The sequence below is a fragment of the Scaptodrosophila lebanonensis genome, unplaced genomic scaffold, assembly GCF_003285725.1.
Source record: "Scaptodrosophila lebanonensis strain 11010-0011.00,11010-0021.00 unplaced genomic scaffold, SlebRS2 tig00000024-arrow-pilon, whole genome shotgun sequence".
In the NCBI taxonomy this organism is placed as follows: domain Eukaryota; kingdom Metazoa; phylum Arthropoda; class Insecta; order Diptera; family Drosophilidae; genus Scaptodrosophila; species Scaptodrosophila lebanonensis.
In genome coordinates, this window is record NW_022060538.1 from 12268019 (window position 1) to 12288888 (window position 20870).

Below are 20870 nucleotides of genomic sequence, written 5' to 3' on the forward strand. Positions count from 1 at the left end.
GGCGTGCGAATAAATTTCATGTGGAAAATTTCAAAAACCAAAAACAAAATATGGTGTGAGCGAGCGCAGGAAAAGTGTCAGGCAGATGAAAATGACAATTTGCGTATTTAGCGTGGGCAGGAAAATGCACGCTGGCGTATGAGTGATTTAATTTTGTTGTACTTTTTGGCGACTACGTGCATGATGATGATGGCGGGCCCAAAGAAGCTGAGAGATTGAAGCGCTCCCTCACTCTCACTCAGTCACTCAGTCAGTCATTCACTCATTCACGCGCTCGCCTATTTGCAATTACAATGACACTTTGTCGAGCTGTCAGCGTTGTGTGTTGTGCGTAGTGTTGGTAGGAACGTGTATTGCGGTGTGACCCAAATTCGAATACACTTAGAAATTGTCTACAGCAACAACAGCAACAACAACGAGAACTGCTTGTACACCACTAAGTACACATGAAAAACAAACAGCCAACGCAGGCGGCATTTGTTGTGCGTGTGTATATATATATATGTGTGTGTGTGTGTGCGAGTTCCCACTTAAACCCTGCCAGAAGAAACCTCAAGTATCGTTAGAAATATGTACATATGTACTATTTGTGTGTGAAGGCAACCAAAGCTGACGAATCGCACAAATTTTTGCGCGCGCATTGCGTGGGCAGCGCTAAGTACACCAAAGTCGGCGTTATGGATAGTGTTAGTATATATATATATATATATATGCAAATACATATATACACGTATATAGTATAGGTATGTCTGCCCAGACATGTGGCCCTAATTCCGCATGCAACACAAGAAGTGAGCTGAAATTTGTAAAATCATTTGAGTGGGTTTGATTGTCGGTTTACAAGAGGTGTGTGACGGCATTGTGTGGGTTGGGTTTAAAGTGGTTGCCTAAGTTCCTAATCCCCATGTAGGTTATGCCTAATAAAAATGATTAGCCAGCAAACCCCTTGCGCTCAAATCAAATTAATATCCTAACTACAGAAAATGCTGGCAAAAAGGAATACCTGTAAATAAAGAAATTTTTTGACACATTCTAGAAACAATAAAAGGAGTCGGACTGCTTCTTTTAAGTGTTTTTCTAGTAGCAGACATCTCGACAAGACTGTCATCTCTTCTTAGTCCGAAAATTTTGTTGTCTTTGCAGAAGAATATATATTCTGGATAAGCGTAAACTAAATGGCAATCTGTAATCAATGTGCATCCAAAGGTAAACAAAATGTTTAACCACATTGTTAAAAAATTGAGCTGCTCAGTAAGGACATTCTTTCTGCACCGAACATAAATGACTAGACAAAATTAGCTGAACAATTAAAATATTCAAGGTTTTCTACATCGGAGAGATGGCACTTGACACAATTCTGCGTTCAAGTGTATATCTGGCGAAGCATCAGGCATTAGTCTAGCGGATCTAAGTGTATTCCTTTCTACATTAACATGTCAACATTTATGTTAAGGCTGAATTCGAAATTGTAAGGTACTTTATTCAGACGAACATTTGCCGTACCAGTACAACAATTATCTGTTAAGTCCTTACTTAAATTCTGTACTTTTTGATTTATTTTCTCATGTGGAGAGATTTAATATCCCTATCAATACAAGTTATGAGATTCGTATAAGTTTATCAACACTTAACACTTAATAAACTAAAACAACGCGCGGAAGGGGCTAATGAAGCATGACAAGCATATGGAAGTTCTGTTAAATTAAAGCAGGAAGAATTCACAGCAGTTTTTCTAAATTTCTCTGGACTTGAGAGCGAGTTGAGGTAATCTCGCAAGCGAAACTGACTTTTTTCGCTTTTCAGAAAATGGATATCCTTGCACTTGCAGGTTAATTGAAGAATTCATGAATTTGCTTTTGTAAAACTTCTAGGCTTGTTGAAGAATTTGTAATTATTTTAAAAAGATTTCATCCATTAATTGCATAATTTTTACATAATTTGTATACCCTTTCGGCCGCACTTTATATAATATGAACGTACGAGTTCAATTGTTTCGTAAATGGTTTTTTTTATCATTTCCTGTTTCATTCAATGTTCTAAGTTCGAAATGTGATAAGATAGGGATCACTTCCTGTTGTTCTCTGCCTAAAAGCATGCGTTTGGCCATTTAACATGCACTAGTATCTTAGCCTTCCAATGAAAGTAGGGCATCTGGCCCATTGGTTGCGGTCCTAAATCTAACCTTAAACAAATTAAATTTATTTTAAATAATGTTATATATTCAATTATGCCATCGACAATGCTACTACTTTGTAGTTCGCAGTCCTGAAATGCTATTCATTTAAAGAGTATGCCCCCATTTAAATAAATCGACTGTCCCATTTAGCACAGAATGATTTTCTTTTTTTTTTTTTTTTGTAAAAAATACGTCTTTAAAAATAAAACCACGCGATCGTCTGCCTGATCGAACTTATGTTTTTGTTTGCAAATGCTTAAAGGCTGATGGTCCCAATTATAACAGCAACAACAACAGCAAATCGAAGTTGAACATGAAAATAGGAAACATTGCCAAAATGAATATACCTGTGTCTCTGTGTGTGTGTGTGTGTGTTTGTGTGTAATATATATTTAGAAAATCTGTCGGAAAAGCGTGCGACCAAAATAAACTACACGCTATAGACAACAAGAAAAATTTGCTTGCTAAAGGGAACGTCTACAAAGGCAACAACAACAATAATGAGAGCAAAGGCGTAATGAGCACCAATGAGCAGTACAAGGGGTGTGTGGGGCTCCTCAGAGGTATGCTGATACTTTGCCAGTATTCTGTACGAACGATCCCCATAGGTATGGCGTGGGAGGGCGGCAGCTGAGAAAAGTCAGACCAATGTCTAAACTGTGCTATATATGCCAGGTGGTGCGCAAAACGCCAACTGACCCTCCAAACCAAGGTACTTAAGCGCGAAAGAGTTGTAAAGAGTCTTGGTTCATTGAATTCCATTCAAAAATACGAGTATTTCTCATTTTATTTCCTTCCCACAATAACATGTTGCTCACATATGGGTAGAATTACAGTAGTAGGGAGTTTCTCTGAAAAGGCTAAGGTTATTAGCAACAAACTGAAATAATAGCTGGCATTGATTTCAAGAAGAGTAAGAAGAAACGAAAATTGTGGAAATCATAAATTTCAACAAATATTATGTGTGTCCGTTGCTTATTAAAATGTCAAATAATTTAAAAAAAAACGAATAGAAATGTTCAAATTTTCAGTTCAATTTTGGCAGAACTCTAGTGACTAAATTGATAGAAAAAAAAAAATATTTTAGTTCACTGAAAAAAGGGACATAATAAATGGTAACAAAAATGAATATTTGTAAATTTTTAGCCAATATAAGAAAACAACGCAAGCTAGACAGTTCAGCAATACTTTTGAATACAACAAATAGAGACAGATCTCAAATCACTCTCGTAAGATCTCGAGAAGTAGCAATATTAAAAAAATAATAATATTAAAAAAATTAGGGACATATTTTATACGCTCTTTAGATTTTAAAGTGACTTTTTAGAAAGTCTGTGTAGAACGTATTATAGATATATGGAATCAGAAGAAAATTGCTAGGAAGAAGTGCTTGCAAAGAATCCACTTAAATCGTAGCCAATCACATTTGTATATTTCCCAACTGTTTCTATCAAATCTAAATGAAGCAACGCAGTTCGAAAGAATGTACTATTAATTTTGTGTTAATTATGTAGTAAGAATATGTAAATAGTAAGTATATAAGGAAATGACTTAGCTATTTTTGTACAAATATTGGCGATTCTTTTAAATCCAAAACAATCTAAGCCCGAAAACATTTATTAGCACATTTAATAAAACAAATTGTTGGATCCACTATTTTAAAAAAAAAACTGAAATATAGATAGAATGGATTGTTTTCAACACTAAAGTCAATTCTGTTAACAATTAGGACAGGATTTCAGACGTAAAATCCAAGTATTGCAATGCGTTATTGTTTTGTTTTTTTTTTAAAAAGGATTGGGTGGAAATTTGAGCAACTATTTACTTATCCCTTCACCAGCTTCAACAACTATGTAAAAGAGATGGCTTAGCAAAAGCTTTAAATTTAGAAAATAGCGACGGAAGAGATGAAGCAATTATAGTAAAAGTCCCTGCAACATGGATCCTTAAAATTTCGAATGAAATTCAAGATAATGTAAAATTTCAGAGTCATCTCTGCATTATAGTCCAGAAAATAGTTACAGACTTTTAGATTCTAAAGTGATTGAATGAAAAGTGTTTTTTTTTAAAATATGGCAAAAACTTATTCGTAAAGGGGAAAAGACAGTGGTTAAATGGTCGGTAGAGCACTAATTACTAATCCCTTTAGCCATACAAGCAGGCTCAGCTGTACGCCTTCGCGGAACTGTTGGGTTCATGTAGGAGGAACAGACCACCAGCATTCGTATATTCGCCCAAATACTATAATACATAGTATTGTACATGAGGTGGTGGGTTTGGCTGCTCCTCTTATACAACAATAATATAAAATACGCTACAACAATAATAGCAACAACAACAACAACAATAAGCATAACAAAACAAGACGCAATATTTGCACAGTTGGCGGGAATAAAACTCAAACAACATATTCAGCGCTTTTTTTCGCACATACTATCAACAATAATAATAAAGTAAAAAAATCTAATAAAAAATAAAATAATAGAAGAAAAATCTCGAAAAAAGTGAAAATAAAATAATGCATATATAAATAAATAAAAATAAAAAACAACAACAATAGAGAGACAACAATAATGCTTCGCCTCTTCTGTGCTTTGTGAGCGCTTTCTTTTATTATTTTAAAAAGTTATAGTATACTGCACATATAGTATATTTTTATTATTTTCTTTTTCGGTTCCCTACACTTTTTGTATTTTGTATTTTTTTTTTTTTGGGTGGGTCGGTCGGCCGCTTGTCGTTTTTTCGTTTTTAATCTAAATTGGCGCATAGTCATATATACAGATAGTATATGTGTGCGATCGCAGACTCACACACACATCCAGCACGTGTGTGTGTGTGTAGGTGTGAGCGAGTAGTTGTGTGTATATTTTTCTCTCAGTGTGTGCACACCCTTAATTGTGTAAAATAAATTGGCACTGCCGTCGGCAACTCGGCGCCCCTCGATCCGATCCGCTGCCTTTTTGAGTTTGACGTCAACTCAGTACGCCCTGCAGCCCCCACCGCACCCCCAACCCACCCTCTTTCTCTCTCTCTCACACACACACACACACACACATGCACAAACACATTCATTCGTTTTTGGGCAGCACTTTTGTAGTTGTAGATTTTGTTGTTGTTGGCTGCCATAATCGCGCACAGATTGTAAAAATTTAAATTTATAGATAATTTTCGCATGTTTTGGGCTGCTCGCGTATTTAGTTGTGCTACAAAATAGTCTACATACATATGCTTGTCTGTATGTATGTCTGTTTATGTGTGTGTGTGTGTGTATTTTTAGATAACATTTACGCATGACTTGATATGCTAAATTGAATTGTAGGTACGAGCTATGCCGTAACTTGTTGCCTGTAACTCACACATACCCGTATGCGCAAATTTTACATCATCTGCGGAAAGAATTGGGATTATGTAAGCGGCCCCTCTATGACATAAGTAAACGTGATCATCTAAACATTGAGAGCATACAGAGCGACAGAGCTTTTGGAAGTGTAAAGTGGCGAAACAGTTTAGCAACAGAATCTTTCAATTAACTGTTGATTGAACATTAAATGTTTAAAGAAAATTTGTTGTGAACTCTTTAGTTGATTACAGCGAAGGAAAGTTTTCCAAACATAAGAACTTTGGATTATCTTAAGGCTTTCATTTGTTAACTGTAAGGAGCTTAAAACAGCAGATACAATTTTTTTAATTTAAGTATTAACTGCTGAGTTCAGATTTAGTTGATAAAGAAGATGCAGTTTTTCTTAATAAATAATTTTATTTGTTATATCAGGAACTATTGAAAATTTTTGATGAAGCTAAATCGAAAAGTATTCTTAAAAACAATGAAAGAGTGGAAATTTTTGGCCAGTTAATGTTAAAAGAATTATACGACTATGTTGTAAAATAATTGTAAACTTATAACAATTACTAGAAGAAAAATCCATAGTTGAAAAATATTCAGATAATAATCTTCCATAATTATCTTCTTAAATAATTGCAAGTTCACTTCCTTCAGCAAATGTATACTATGTGAGAACCTGAGAAGCTAAAAAAATGTTCCAAGCTTAGAAAGTAAGAGAGAATTCGTATCTGATTTTTGTAACAGCCCAGACTTCTTTAAAAATCAAATTTTTTAATAGTCGTTAATGATGATGTTGAAAGTTAGAAAAATACAATTTCTATAAAATATCGGTCTTATGTAAACAATTAAAGCAATTTTGGCAACATTTTATGTAAAAGTACTGATAAGTAGGGCTCTTAGTAGAATATATCGGATCTAGAGAGAAGTAGGAATATTATTAGCAAGCCAATTCGCTAGTGGATCTAAGAGATCAGACAAGAACAAGCGATCTGGTAACGGCAGTTCAAACAGCTAAAGTGTTAATTGTCTTTTCATTTTTTGTTTATAAATGAAGTAAACGACAAGTGCAAACAAATAGTGATGAGAATTTTTTCTATACCGACCAAAATAATTAGTTGTTAAAAACCACAAAATGTTGGCCGCAACATAAATCTTTAGAATAACAAATATTGAAAAGCAAAAAGGCATAACATCATTCGTTGACGGCCTAACCTAGCGGTTTTGTTTTCCTTACAATATTTTAAATTAATTTTTTACTTTTTCACATTTTTATACGCTTTTATTTATAATATTTAGATCAACCTACAAGACCTACAGTCTATAGCTATTGTACTGTTATGAAACTTTTAATTCTGCCTGTCCTTAATTTTCTGGGCTTTCCCTATTTGATGTTCCGTCGTAAAATAACTTTAGAATTCTCGGAAAATAGTTATCATCACTTATCGCGCTATGTACTCTGTACATTTATAGTTAATAGTTGTTATATTCAGAGCTGATTTCACTTTCGATTTCAGGTCCGGTCGCTTTTATCGCACGAACACAACAACATGGCGTATACTTAATTCGATTACTAACCTTTCCAAGAGTGACTGGAGTAGCCAAAAGTTTGTGTAATCCAATTTGACGAGTTTTTAGGGTTACCCTTCCACAACCGAAAAAATATTATATTTATATAAATATATGTATGTATATTTATATGGGTAGTTAGTGCAGAGAGGACAGAATCAGAAAAGTAATCCGATTTGTTGGCCAATTAAGTGCAAGTGTGGAATCCAATTTTGAGTTTGCGAAAATTTTGTAACACACTTTCTTGTTGTTTTTTTTTTTTGAAGAATCACTTCCTTTTGTTATTTGCTCAATTTACGCATAAAACATTAAAATAGTTCCAAGGCACCACATTTTCATTTTTAGAGCTAAACTTTTTAACTTTAATTGCATTTGTAAACAAATTTTTCTTAAATTTCTGCAATTTTTAAGGCACAATTATTTTTACACACTTGCAGCCGTTGCCGCTCTCCTTCCATGAAAATTTTGTTGTTTTATTTACAGCATTTTAAAATTCCAATCGCATTTTGTTTAATTTTTCTTGTTGTTGTTGTTGTTTTGCACACGCAAAATTCAAGAATAAATTCCGTTGTTTTTTATTGCAATTTGTATTATTTTTTGGGCTTTGCTTCTTTTTGGTTGCTATTATTGTTGTTGTTGTTGTGTGAGTACGTGTGTAGTTGTAAGAGATGTATGCATGTGTGTGTGAGTGTGTATGGGTTTTTAGAATCCGAGCACCGCGCAACCGTCCGTGTCCGCCGCGTATCTGCCGCGCAACATCACAACAAAATTGTAACTAATGTTCGGCTCGCGAGAAAATAGGTTAAGAGTGCCGCGCTGTCAGCAGCTGCGTTGGCGTTGACGTTCGACGTTGGCAGAGCCGCTGCACTGGTTGTGAATTTCAAAGAATAATAACTAAAGGCGCACGCGAGCGAACAACGTTTATGCATATGTACATATATACATACATACATACATATGTTTGTAGGCTGATCTGAGCAGAGGCAGAGACGCGCACAGTTTGCGAAAAATTAAAAGCGATCGTGCCAACAACTAGTAGAAAAAAGAAGGCGCAACAGCAGCAGCAGCGGCAGCGACAGCAACAGAGGCAGCGACGGCAATGACAGCAGAAACAACAACAGCAAATGTGGCGGGCATCAGCAGCAGCAGCGGGCTGGCGTTGACGACGCGACCTACCAACCGACTAAAGCAGCAAACACAAACCAAATTGCCAAAAACCTTGATACCGATCGCACACACACACAAAACGCACTAATATATGCATACGCACACATTCCTACACATACATGTGTACACACATTCGCTCACATAAGCGCGGCACAAAAAATGGCAAACACAAATTTGTAAAGCAGCAGCAGCAGCAACGCGTCGCTGCGGCGGTCGCTGTCGTCGTAGTAAGCTTAAATTTGCGCACAATAAGAGCGCCGCATAAAAAAAGAGCAGCAATATGTACAGCAACAAAAGAGCAAAAAGAGCAAAGTTAGACGAAGCGGTCTTTGCAAAAAAAAAAACTACAAAAATGTTTGCTCTGCTCGCAGAGTTGATCTGCACGTTTGCAAAAACGAACGACCGGCATCAACAGACGCAGTAGCAGTGCTATAGATATTATTCCCATCGTTCTGGACTTATTCAAAAGCGGATTGCGATTAAAGATGCGACTGGCGGGATTCATAGAGCTTTTACAAGTTCTGGTGCCTTTTTATATAAATGCAACAACAACAAAAATATCTAAGTAAATTGACACATAACCTTCATTATGTGTAGTTATATAGCAAGCTATTGATGATATTTTTAGGATCAATCTTACTTCTTCTTCTCGAAATACAAAAATATATTGAATTTTATTGGAACTAATTTGTGAAAGGGCATACATTTTGAAGATATTCCCAGCTTGATTCAAGTGCTGTTCTAGCTTATTCTGAAGCTCAAGAACTGGCAACACTGATCAAGAGAGGCGCAACAACATGTGCAGCAAACAGCGCCCCCGCCATGGGTTTGGCGTTGCTTAGTTCTCTCACTCTCCCTCTTTCTCTCTGTCTCTCATCTTTGTAAAATGCGCTCATGAAATTAGATTTGCCGTTTGCTGAATTGTTGTTGCTGTTGTCTCATAAGTTCGCAACCATAACAGAGCCATAACGTCATCGCTGCCCCTTTGCTGCAGCAGCCCCGCCCCTAGCGACGCAAGTTATCGAAAAAAAGTTAAACTGGGCGAAGCCGTTGAAAAAAAAACACCAATAAAAAAACTAAAAACTTGCAATTTTTCGGCCAATTTTCGTTGTGTGCGTCGACATCGTCGTTTTTTTTCTGTTCACACATACAGACAACGAAACATACACATCCATATGTACATATACATATGTAAGCATGTATGTTGTGTATGCGTGTGTATTTTCGGCAAATGTTGCTGTTTGAAGGTCAACTTTACGACCCATAAGCGCAAAATTTTTGTTCGCGTTTTATTTGTGTTTGTTGTTGTTGTTGTTGTTTTACTTGGCATTAGTGGCGTTGTTGCTTTATTTTTGGCACACACACTGTGCGCCGTCGTCGCTCGGCTATTTGTTGTTCAATCGTCTGTGAGTCTGTAGAGGAATGATACGTACAGACATATGTATGTATGTACATACATATACATGTATATATATATATATGTGTGTGTGTGGGTAACTTTACATGCGCGTGTAGGGCCGGACAGGCTGCCTTTTAACGGCCGTCGTTGCTGCTGCTGCTACTGCTGCGATGGCTGCCTTGATCGCACACACACACACACACATACACACGTGCAAGCGAAGACACACACACACACACATGCACGCATGGCTCACAATTTGTACGCCTTTCTGTTACCTTGTTGTTGCTGTTAGTGTATATCACTCGTAAGTGTTTGTATGCATGTGTGGCTCTTGCTTTTTTATTATAAATTTAGAATTTTTGCAAATTTGTTGTTGTTGTTGTTGAGCTGTGCTACAGCACACACACATACATACATACGTACATAAAAAAAACATACATATGGACATATGTACATATGGATGTATTTATATAATCACAAGCTATAAACCTGATGCCGCTTGCTCTTTGTTCTAGTTTTTGGGATCGTTCTGCTTTTGGCTTTTTAATTGGAACTTTTTTTTTGTATGCGCTGAGTCGTTCAAAATACTCGTATAGCTAAATTTATATTTAATTGATAACTCTGCTGACATACATACATACATATGTATCTATAGTATTTACATGTACGTATTTCTTCCACCAATATCGATAGTTAAAGTAATTTTAATTTTGACTTAAATGATTTAAAACAAACTGCAAGCCACATTTTTGGCCAACTCTAATGGAACTTATTAATCGACGCGTAGCTAAAAGCTAAAGAAAAATGATAAGCTATGGTTCGAAATTCAATTTTACAAGTTGGTTTTCAAAATTGATTCACAAAGAAATGCATGAGAGCAGAAAAGTACACTTTAATATGTAATGCTTTATTAAATAGACTTTGAATTGAAGAGGACTTGTTAAATGAGACAAATTTGTGTGAAAACTATTCGCCTGTCTGATCATAGCTTTTTCTTCGCAAAATGCTCATAAAACTCAAAAGATTATTGTCAAAAATATAACAATAATTAATAATTCTTTTAAATTACTGCAGATGTTGATGGCCAGCCCTCTATTCGTACCGCCCTAAGTCGTGATTGAGTTTTAAAAAGTTAAATAGGAGATATGTATATGTATGTACATACATAGTATGTAATGTGGAAATTCCAATCCAATTCACGACTCATCAAAATTTGATTCAAAGTATTTTCAGAAATTAAATACAGAAAACAAATTCTTAGCTTCTAAACTCAAATTCGTGCTGAAAATAAACTGTTTTACTAAATGACATAAGTGGAAGCCATAATCTCGGCATACATTTGAGCCGAATGCAACGCTTCTATGGCTGGGTATAGCACCTCATGATTGACAACGAGATTATCATTTAAGATTGATTAGACGCTAAAAATACGCACTATTATCGCTTCAAGTCGCACACACACACACACATACACAGTTACGGATGCACAGACCCATGTTAATGAGAGCTTTTATCAATTACAGCAACACGCTGACACTTCACTTTTTAGCACACGCACACACAGATGCATACATGTATACATACATATTTATGTACATATGTATGTGTGTAGGTTTACGCACACGCGTTAACCATGCAGTGGGTTGGTATTACATCAATAACAATAATAACGGCGATGACAAAGACAGCAAATTTCGGAGCGATTAGAAATGGAAGAATTACACCGCATGCCGCTTAGAAAAGAACTGAACTGAGGACGACGGCAGCAGCGGCGGCGGCGGCAGCGACAGTAACAGCAACAGCGACACGCAATAATGTTGATTATGTGAGCAACAGTAGAGGACAGCAACAACAACAATAGCGAATTATTAAATAAATACTCTCGCATACAGAGAAAAAAGTTATGCGAAATATACATACATACATACATGGCGCAAAAAAATGAAATAAAAAGAACGGTATTTGCGTCGCAGGCAAACGGAAGAGAACAGAAGTGCTCTCTTTGGTAAATAAACGACTTGCGCACGCAACGGCGCAGCAACAGCGCAGTTAACGCCTTCAGGCGTGTGTTTGTGTGTGTATATGTGTGTGCACGGGTGCAGGGCAGACAGGAGGGCTTTTTTTTTGTTGTAGAAGAAGCTTTATGTGTCAAGAATTAGGACACAAACAATGACGAGAGCAGCGACGACGACAGCGACGCGTTTGTGCAGAATATTTAATTTCTAACGATCCGATTCGAATCCACAGCTCTTGTAGTGTTTCTACTTCAGCGAGCTGTGCAAAAATTATACATACATACATACACATCTATGTCTACATGTGTATGTATGTATGTGCATACGTAGGTTGTCAAGAACGTAAGAGCAAGAAATTGAAAAGAGCGTAGAGCTCTTTTTTATGGAGCTAAAAGATCGATTTTTAAAGCAGCTTCCTAAAGCTTATGATTTGCAATGCTTGCGTCCTTGCAATAACAGTATGAGTATATACTTCTCCCATTTGTTTAAGCATAAATTGTAGGTAAAACTTATAGATTATTCAAAAAAAAAAAGAAAAGAGAAACATTTGTTTACTAAAATAAAATTAAAGTAATTTGATTTTAGGAGATATTTTCCAGTCCATAAATTTGATGTAACTATAAATTGTTTGTATTATAACCAAATGGATTTCCATTATGTTTTTACAAATACATATTTATTTAATTCACGGTTATACTTAGGTTTACTTTTTGAAATACATTTTTTTCTCCATCACCAATTTATTGGTAAATTTTTATATTTTTCGTAGAAAATTGTGAGTATAAGTGCTTGTGTTTTTTTTTCGGCGTGCTAAAAAGAAAAATTTAATTTACTTTAATTAGCGCCAATTAATTAAAAGAGCGTTCGCAACAGCGTCGAAAACGAAAGCTTTGAAGTGTGCGCACAAATATGAAATTCACAGTATAACTAAAAAAATTCACCTTTTATGGGCGCCCAATGGTCGCCAGTTGTTATTGTTGTTGTTGCTGGCAGCGCCTTGACACACTCGCCCCAAAAGCGTGGCACAACAACAACAACAACAATTTCAACAAAAAGGCAAAATCTTAAAATTTGCTAACCTTCGTATAGCCATAGACGGTAATTCTTGCTGACAGTTACAGCAGCAGCAGCAACAACAAAAACAAAACTAAAGCCCATATTTTGAGCGTGAGAAACAGCTATAGATACATAGATATGGATAGAACTGAATAGATACTTCGGCACTTAAAGTTCACATCTGCTATATAATCGATGCATCGCGCGGTAAAACATAAATGCGAGGGCAGACCCTAAAATAGGAGTTAAAATAAAAAAAAAATGAGTTGGAGTCGAAACCATAAATAGCAGCTGACCTCACAAATGAAACCAAGTTTTGTGTTCAGAACAAAATAGTCTACAAAAGTCTACGATGCTATTAGTCATATGTATATGTATTAGTAAGGACATTTTAAGATAGAGCTCAAAAAAATCTTTTTTTTTTGTATATCCAAGAAATGTTGCGCCATAAAAATCGATGCTAGATCGCTTTTAAAAGAGTGGTGCTCAACCAAGCCTTTTATTGTAAGGATATAGCTTTCCTTCAGTGGATACAAACAAATTTCTAACGTTCATTTTCATGAAATTGACAATAAAAAAAAGTTTTCGTATTGATGTTGATTTTGAGAAGTTGTGAACAAATGAAACCAGTTAAATTGATTGAGATAAAGATTATGTTTAATATTTTATATTTCTGAAAAAGTTATGGCTAATAAAGTGTTTTAGTTATAGCACGGGATAATGAAAAGTCGAAATAACATCTTTCTAAAAAGTATATAAATATACCCTACAACAAGCCAACGATTTCCAAATATCTTCCTGCTACTTCTCTCTACTGATTGATTAACCAAAAACTTGGCTTTTTGAACATGATCATATTAAAGGAATTTTGAATAATACACACCACGTATATATGCCTATATCAAGGTATGTATTTATGTATTTATATAATCATGTAGCCATGGGTGTAAGCAAGCACATGTGTACTTAAAAGGCGTGTGGTGGTTGGCCTTAGCTGCTCGTAGCTGTTGTAATAAAATATCGGTGAAAAATACAAAAAAAAAAAAAACGCGCCAAAACGAGAAAAATATGCTCACAATAGATACCGTTAAGCGGCGCAGTCGCCGTCGCTGTCGCCGCAAGCACGCAGCTCACAGATACGAGCAACAATAAAATATTATATTGAAGAAAAAAGTACAAACGCGCACGCACGCAAAAAAAATAAAGTAAATAAAACAAAACACTGTACACAGAGACATAATGAAAAGAGCAGAAAATGGAAAAAAAATAAACGAATTGTAATCGTAAATATTGTAAAAATATAAAAATCAGCATTTAATGAGCAATCGTGGCCACTTTTTGTCACTGCCTGCGGCAAAGTTTTGCTGCTCTTTATTTATTTATGTTTATTTGTTGTTTATTCACTAAATGCTGGGGGCAACTGCGAAGGTAATGGCAGTCCAAGTACTTGTTGTTGTTTTTGTTGTGAAGGGTCATCCGAACGAGTCGTCGCTTTATTTAACGCAATTACACGACTGCGGCCAAAACCTCAGGCCTTTTCATTTACAACAAGCCGCAAAGCAAACCACAAAAATGTGCGCATGGCCTGCTTTATTTGCAGTTTAAATTTTGCCAAAATAAACTACAACAGCAATAACAACATCAATAACAACACTAACTAACTAAGCAACCAACCAAATGATCAACACACAAAATGGTAAATAAAATCAAATGAAATTAGCAGCGCGCTAATAAACCAGACACAATGCCCAGCACCAGAGAGATAGGGAGAGAGAAAGCAACAAGAGTTGGAGTGCGTGAAAGGACAACAAAATAGTTAAAGAGAATGCCACTAGTTGGTTAATGAACTGATTACAAACATTTTCGTTTACTACTCTATACTAAAAACATATTTTAGGAGCAGAAGAGGAACTGAAACGATGTTCATGTTTTGGAAGGCAAAAATAATAAACATGATAATAATACAATAAAATGCTGTGAGGACTTCCTAATGGAAAATACTACTACATGAATTCAATTTCTAAACTCAACTTTATTTCTTTAAATACTGTAAGGTGTTCCAAAAGGAAAAGACACTTTCTGACCTCTATTTTGTAAAATACTGCTGTTGGGTTTGTTAGAGCTATATTGTTGTTTTAAAAACATATGGTATTTATGGTATTGTAGGGTATCAGTATATCAGTTAAAGATTGAATATTAATTTTTATCAGGCAGCCATTTTAAATTTAGTTCTCATGTTTGAGTTTGTGCTTAAATTTGGTGTGAAATAGATGATATGTTTATCTGCAAGAACGATTAAAGATTATAGCTTGCAGATTAAATGAGTTTATATTTAAACAAATATATAAAATAAATATATTTTAGAAATATAAATATATAGTTGAACATCAGCATAATTGTAAATGTCCATTGATGGCTCTCATTTTTACATTCTAAGCTTTGAAAATCCGTTCCAAAAAATAGGCCATGTAAAAAACTTTTTTTTGCTAAGAGCTTGATCTTGTAGAATAACAAAAGGTTCAAAAACTTAGGTCGAAACGGCATGGAAGTCTTTAGTCTGGGTAATACATTTAGAAACAAATAGTCTGCGGCAAAGAAATACCAATAATAGCAGACCTTTTAGTTTCTTTACGTAGCTTATTTCATAAACAACATTTATTATATTGAATATTGAATAATTAGAATATTGTTAATGCAATTATGTGAAGCTCCTTGCGACCAAACTATGACATGGGAAATGAAAAAAATATGAACAACATTACTAAACCATACCAGACCTAAAATATGCCATCAAAGCGCCTCCTCCTCCTTTTCTCCAACATTACTTAATTGTATAAAACAGTTCAAAACAGGATCTGTGACGTGTTGGATCAAGAAGGAGCTTCAATATAATTTTAAATAATAATAATAATAATTTTGAAATATTGAAGCTAAGTCGAATTGAAAGTAAAATACTGTTTTAATAAAAAATATATTTTTGAAGGAATTATTCTTTTTTAATGGCGCAATATTTAAAGTCATATTAATTGAAAATTGAAATATAAAAGCTATTTAAGCTAGTTATATCTTATATTTTGCAGAATCAACAAGTTTTTCATTTTTATTTAAATTTCCCGGTTTGGCGAAAATTGTATTTCCTTTCCACAATTCTAGTTAATAATGTGCTGGAAAATTTGACACTTCAATGCCCCAATAAAACGGCATAAAACATTGAAGAGAGTTTAGAATTAAAAACGACCTAAAGGATATAAACGGAATACCTTTGAAATGTGCATAAAAGAAACAGACAAATACGATTGATTGTCATTGCGACATGTTTATAAAATGTCAAAAATAATTATCGTAACCGATTCGTTATCAAGTTGTCGAAAAAGTGGGCTTTCCTGCCCTCAAGTAACCGACGAGTCATTAGTTTCTTTGTCTTCCCCGTGCGATAGTGAGTCCGCTCCCAAAATTGTTAGTTGCGTACATTTTACATTCGGTACATACTATATACATACATATGTACATAGTGTAGTGCATGATTGACGTGCTGATAAGTCCATGCATTTGTATTAAATACATTGATAAGAAAGCATTTAAGTATTCGAAGTTAAACCAAGTTTGTGAAATTTATTTCCTGTTTAGTAATTCGGCTGACTAACAAGTGAAAGGGATAACAATTAAATACAATTTATTTTATAATGTTTGGTTTTTTTATTTTATGAGGTGTATAAACGCGCGTAAAAATACAAGTATAATTATTATTAATGGAATTTGTTTCCAATTAATTAATTTACATACTTTTTTATAAATATATTATAAATATCATATTATTTTATTTTCTTTTATTAAATATATTTTCATATTTTATATTTATTGTTGTTCAAGTTTTTGAGTTACTATTTCAGTCTACGAATTTTTGTATGCTGTTCTTTTATATCACCAGGCAGAGCCCTATGGCTACGAGAGATCTAAACATGAACGAAAGTATGTATTCGGTATGAAAAGAAACTCGTTCTCCACCCTGGAGTTCAGAATGAAGACGAAATGAAAGCCAGGCAGGATAGATTCAAGACACAAATTTTTACGTGCATTGCTAATGATTGTATTTTAATTATTTAACGAACAATGGAACGGCTTATGAACGACTCGCAGCACAAGGATGCATTAAAAGAAGACCAAATAAAAAAAAAAAATAAAAAAAATGAAAAAAACTAAAAAAAAACACACACACAGGAGAAAAACCTCTTTTAAAAAATTTGTAATATAAAAAATTACGCATACGTCATGTTGTACTTTAATATTCTTACTTTATTAGCGACCTGCAGAAGTAGCTAAAATTCAAGCTGACATCTAAAAACTTTCCCAGTTTGAAGTTGAAGTTTCTGAAGAATGCACATTTGAGTTCTTGAATGGACTCTAAAGTAATTCAAGTTTGGTTTAAATGCCTTCATCTCTCTCGGTTAATGTCTGCGAACAAGTATGCTTTATATGTAAATGTTTACAACTGTTGTCAGTGTGATAAGAACGGAATGTTTTGTTGTAATTGTCACAATGGGCCCAGTAGCAAAAAGTTTGAGTTGCTTTTTTGTTTGGGAGGCCAATGCATAAATATTGCATTACAGAATGGCCTGCGGCGTCGCACAGTGGGGCCTTCGGACTTTTTTCGTTGCAAAAATCATATCTTCTGAACGGCTGAAGCAATTTTCGTCATTCAAATTTTGTTTGAAAGAAAAATTCTTAAGCTTTGAAACAAGTCATAGCGCATTGTGCTGTGATTTGTAGGAGCTGCGCAATGTGTGCTCAAAGTTGGATTTTGTTGCCAGTGCAATATTTGCCTAATCAAACTAATAAAAAACATTTAATGATACAATTATTTTCAGTTATGTTATATTTTTAGTTTTTAACAAATTAAAAATTGAAAAAAAAATTGTTTAAATATTACAATTTTTTTTAATTTAAAAATATTGAAAATTTTTTTTACATAAAAAAAATTAAAATAAAATATTTTGTTAATATTTTATGATTACATTAATTTTTATTATAAAGTACTGACAGCTGCAATTATTTACATTAATATGTTTTCTTTAAAATAGTCGTCTACATTCGAAGGAATATCTAATAATTTCACCATGTCCGAAGAATAATTACTAACTAATTCTTTGTGAGACCTCACATGTCTAAGGGATGAAACCAGTGGATCTGAAGAGGCTGACAACATATTGAAGAGATCCTCGTTTTGCATTATTCGTGACGTCTTGCATGTGTTCAAATATCTGAATTTTTTATAGTCCTTGTTCCTCGACTCTTGGGCTTCCTCTGACATTTCTCCAATTGGTCATGAAGTGTTACTTGCACTGACTGTTCCGTCACTATTGTGGGCTGAGGTACTGCCTCTTTCTTAGCCGATCCTATTTGTTTGTACCCAGGAAGAACATCAACATTATGCCGAATTAGGGAATGTCGCAATATTAAATATTTTTCCTTTGACAATCCCAAATCCATAAACAATGCCAAAGCCTCATCGGCACTGAACTGCTTTGGCAGTTGATGTAGAGGGTACATCGTCCATTGATGTATCCAAGTACGTAGTCGTTGATAGCCAGATTTCATATTTTAAATCAAATTTCTGCTTGCTATATCCTACGCTTATCCATTTCTGTTTGATTTTAGAATAAATTAATTTAAGCTTATTTCTCAACATTTTTTGCTGATCTGCACTTTCCAGAGCATCATACAGCTCTTCCAGAACAGCTTCTTCAAATTCCTTCTCATCATTGGAATTCCTAAATAGATCAAATAATGTTGCATTTTGCACAGCCATGTTAAAGAAAAATCACTTTTAAGGTATTTAAACGTAAATTATATTGAAAAATACTATTCACTGCTAGTTAGACACAACTGATTGCTTTTTAAGTCAAAATTCGACTATTACGCTGCACCAAAAATATTGGCAATATATACCATTTCTAAACGCATACCTAAGATAATAAACTAAAACCTCTTTTTGCCTGTTCAAATGCTTTAAAGCAAAGAAATTACAATTCATGAAAGGGTCAAAAAGATTGCAAGACCTTCACCTGATATTGTAAATTACACTACCTGTAATAAATGTTATGCATAATTTTGGTTGCACAATATTAAATGTGGATCAAATAGGACCGCTTAGGTATATTTTTGTATCCATAATGCTAAATACAATGTTCCTAATAGCCGTTAATGCGAATCTACCTGCAATGCATTCTTCTTCTTATACCCGCGGCAGCGCCTTTTTCGCTGATTTGTTTCCGAAGTTGCGGCACTCTTTTTGCTCTGGTGCACACCGGCGGATCCGGGCGGATGAAAGTTTTATTGCGTTAGGTAAAAGAATATTTAGGGAACATATTTTGAAAATATGGGCGAGGTACTTTTGGGTACTTTTTTTTTATTTTCCATCAAAGTTGAAAAACACCCTAAAAATAGGTAGTTTAAAAAATAACGTTTTCTAGATAACTACAAATACGAGAGACATAGTTTTTATTAAATAATGCATAAAATTAATTCATCTAGCAATACAAATCAAAACATCAATGATTCGTTTCATAACTTAGCTAATATTATACCTGAAAGATGAAGTATTTGCATCAAATTGAATTAATTGTTGCGAGCTTAAAAAAGGGTCGACTTTGAGTGCACATATGTCCTAAACTATAATTCCGATTTTTTTGAGAGTAAGATTTTCGTAATCTTTGGAAAAAAAACTATTAGACACGTTTATTCATTACTCCCAAAGCGTTCATGAAAATTTTGATTTTCGCAAGCTGTTTCGGCCTAAGGCCCCACTGTGCGTCGCCCCGCACTCCACATTTTACAACTTGCATGTGCATATGCATATCAAAAACTTTATATTTTTGATACACTCATATATGTATACATATACACATACATACATAAAGACATATGTGCGTGTGTGTGTGTGGATGAGAGTGCATTTCAGCTTTATTTTTATTTGAATAAAATCAACAAATTTTTGCGTGTGGACGAAAATGCTTTTGCGAAACGACGCTTTGAAAATGTTTTTACAACATTTGTGTCGCCAGTAGACACACACACAAACACACACACATACACACACTCAATTGGGTATTTTTATTGCTGCGCGCATTGCATATTTTAAGGCGCCACATGCACAAGCAATGAGCCATAATGTCCTGAGGGGGCGACGTCGACGCCAACGCCGACGCTGACGTCGCCCTGTGTAAAAGCAATAAATGAAAATTTTAAAACAAAATTACAAAAGCACACAAATGCATTTACGCTTGTTTAATTTAATTTTTAATGCGCATCAAATATTGAAGGATCACTGAAAGTTTTAAACGCAGTAAAAAGCTTAACTTTCGATTTATGACGATTTCGAGGCTGCTGCCAACTTTTGTGATGAACAAAAAGGTTTCAAGGTTTCTAACTTTTGAAAAGTGCTACATTGCTTAGTAAATTGTTCATGCGATCAAACTGATTTTTAAATATTCAAAGCATTGTTTTTTTTTTTTTAATGAAAATAGTTTGAAATATAATAAAAAATGTATGTATAAACATTCTCAACTGTGGAAAAATGGTTTGCTTAAATATTTTTTAGCTTTTTTGTGTAACTTATTTATTTAAATTAAACTAATTTTGTAAATTAAATGCAACTTTAGAGCTCCTAATTCAAAATAGTTATGACTCAAAATTTGTAGTTCTTTTATTTTTTTTTTATATGTTCGCCTTTATATATATATTAAAAGAAAATTTTTTTCTTTAATTCTTTTGCACATAATTTCTTAATTCCATTGAACTGATTAGGGAAAGGACTATTGTTAAAACTCCAACACAAGTCAAAAGCGAATTCCCAGAATTTGTAGGTAATTTAAAAAGGAGCTCAATGCGATGCAATCAAGCAAAAAAGTAAGACATTATTCAGTGACTAAAATAAATGAGTATGAGATGGATTTATTTTCTTATACAAATAAATCTTAAAAATTGTTAGCTGGTAGAAAGAGTTGCCCACAAAGAAGAGCTTGTTTATGCAGGTGATATCCTTTTAATAGATTTCTTGAACATATTTCGAATGAAGAGAGCTATATGGTGAAATTTTTTAAAATTGTTGTGTTTTCGTTGTCACTACTGGCATCAATGTGATCAATT

General features: G+C 34.3%; 1 protein-coding gene across 5 annotated transcripts in view; it reads right to left on the bottom strand.

Annotated features, from left to right (window-relative positions):
* LOC115620313 (sex determination protein fruitless) overlaps positions 1-20870 on the bottom strand; it is a 180474-nt gene that overhangs the window by 41286 nt on the left and 118318 nt on the right. Inside the window, exon 1 of one of the 5 annotated variants that reach the window (XM_030513502.1) lies at positions 7095-7837. The exons of the other annotated variants lie outside the window; for them this stretch is intronic. The gene's annotated coding sequence lies outside the window, so the exon portion shown is untranslated. Of the gene's footprint in view, positions 1-7094; positions 7838-20870 lie in introns of those variants that run through there. 5 annotated transcript variants of the gene reach the window in all.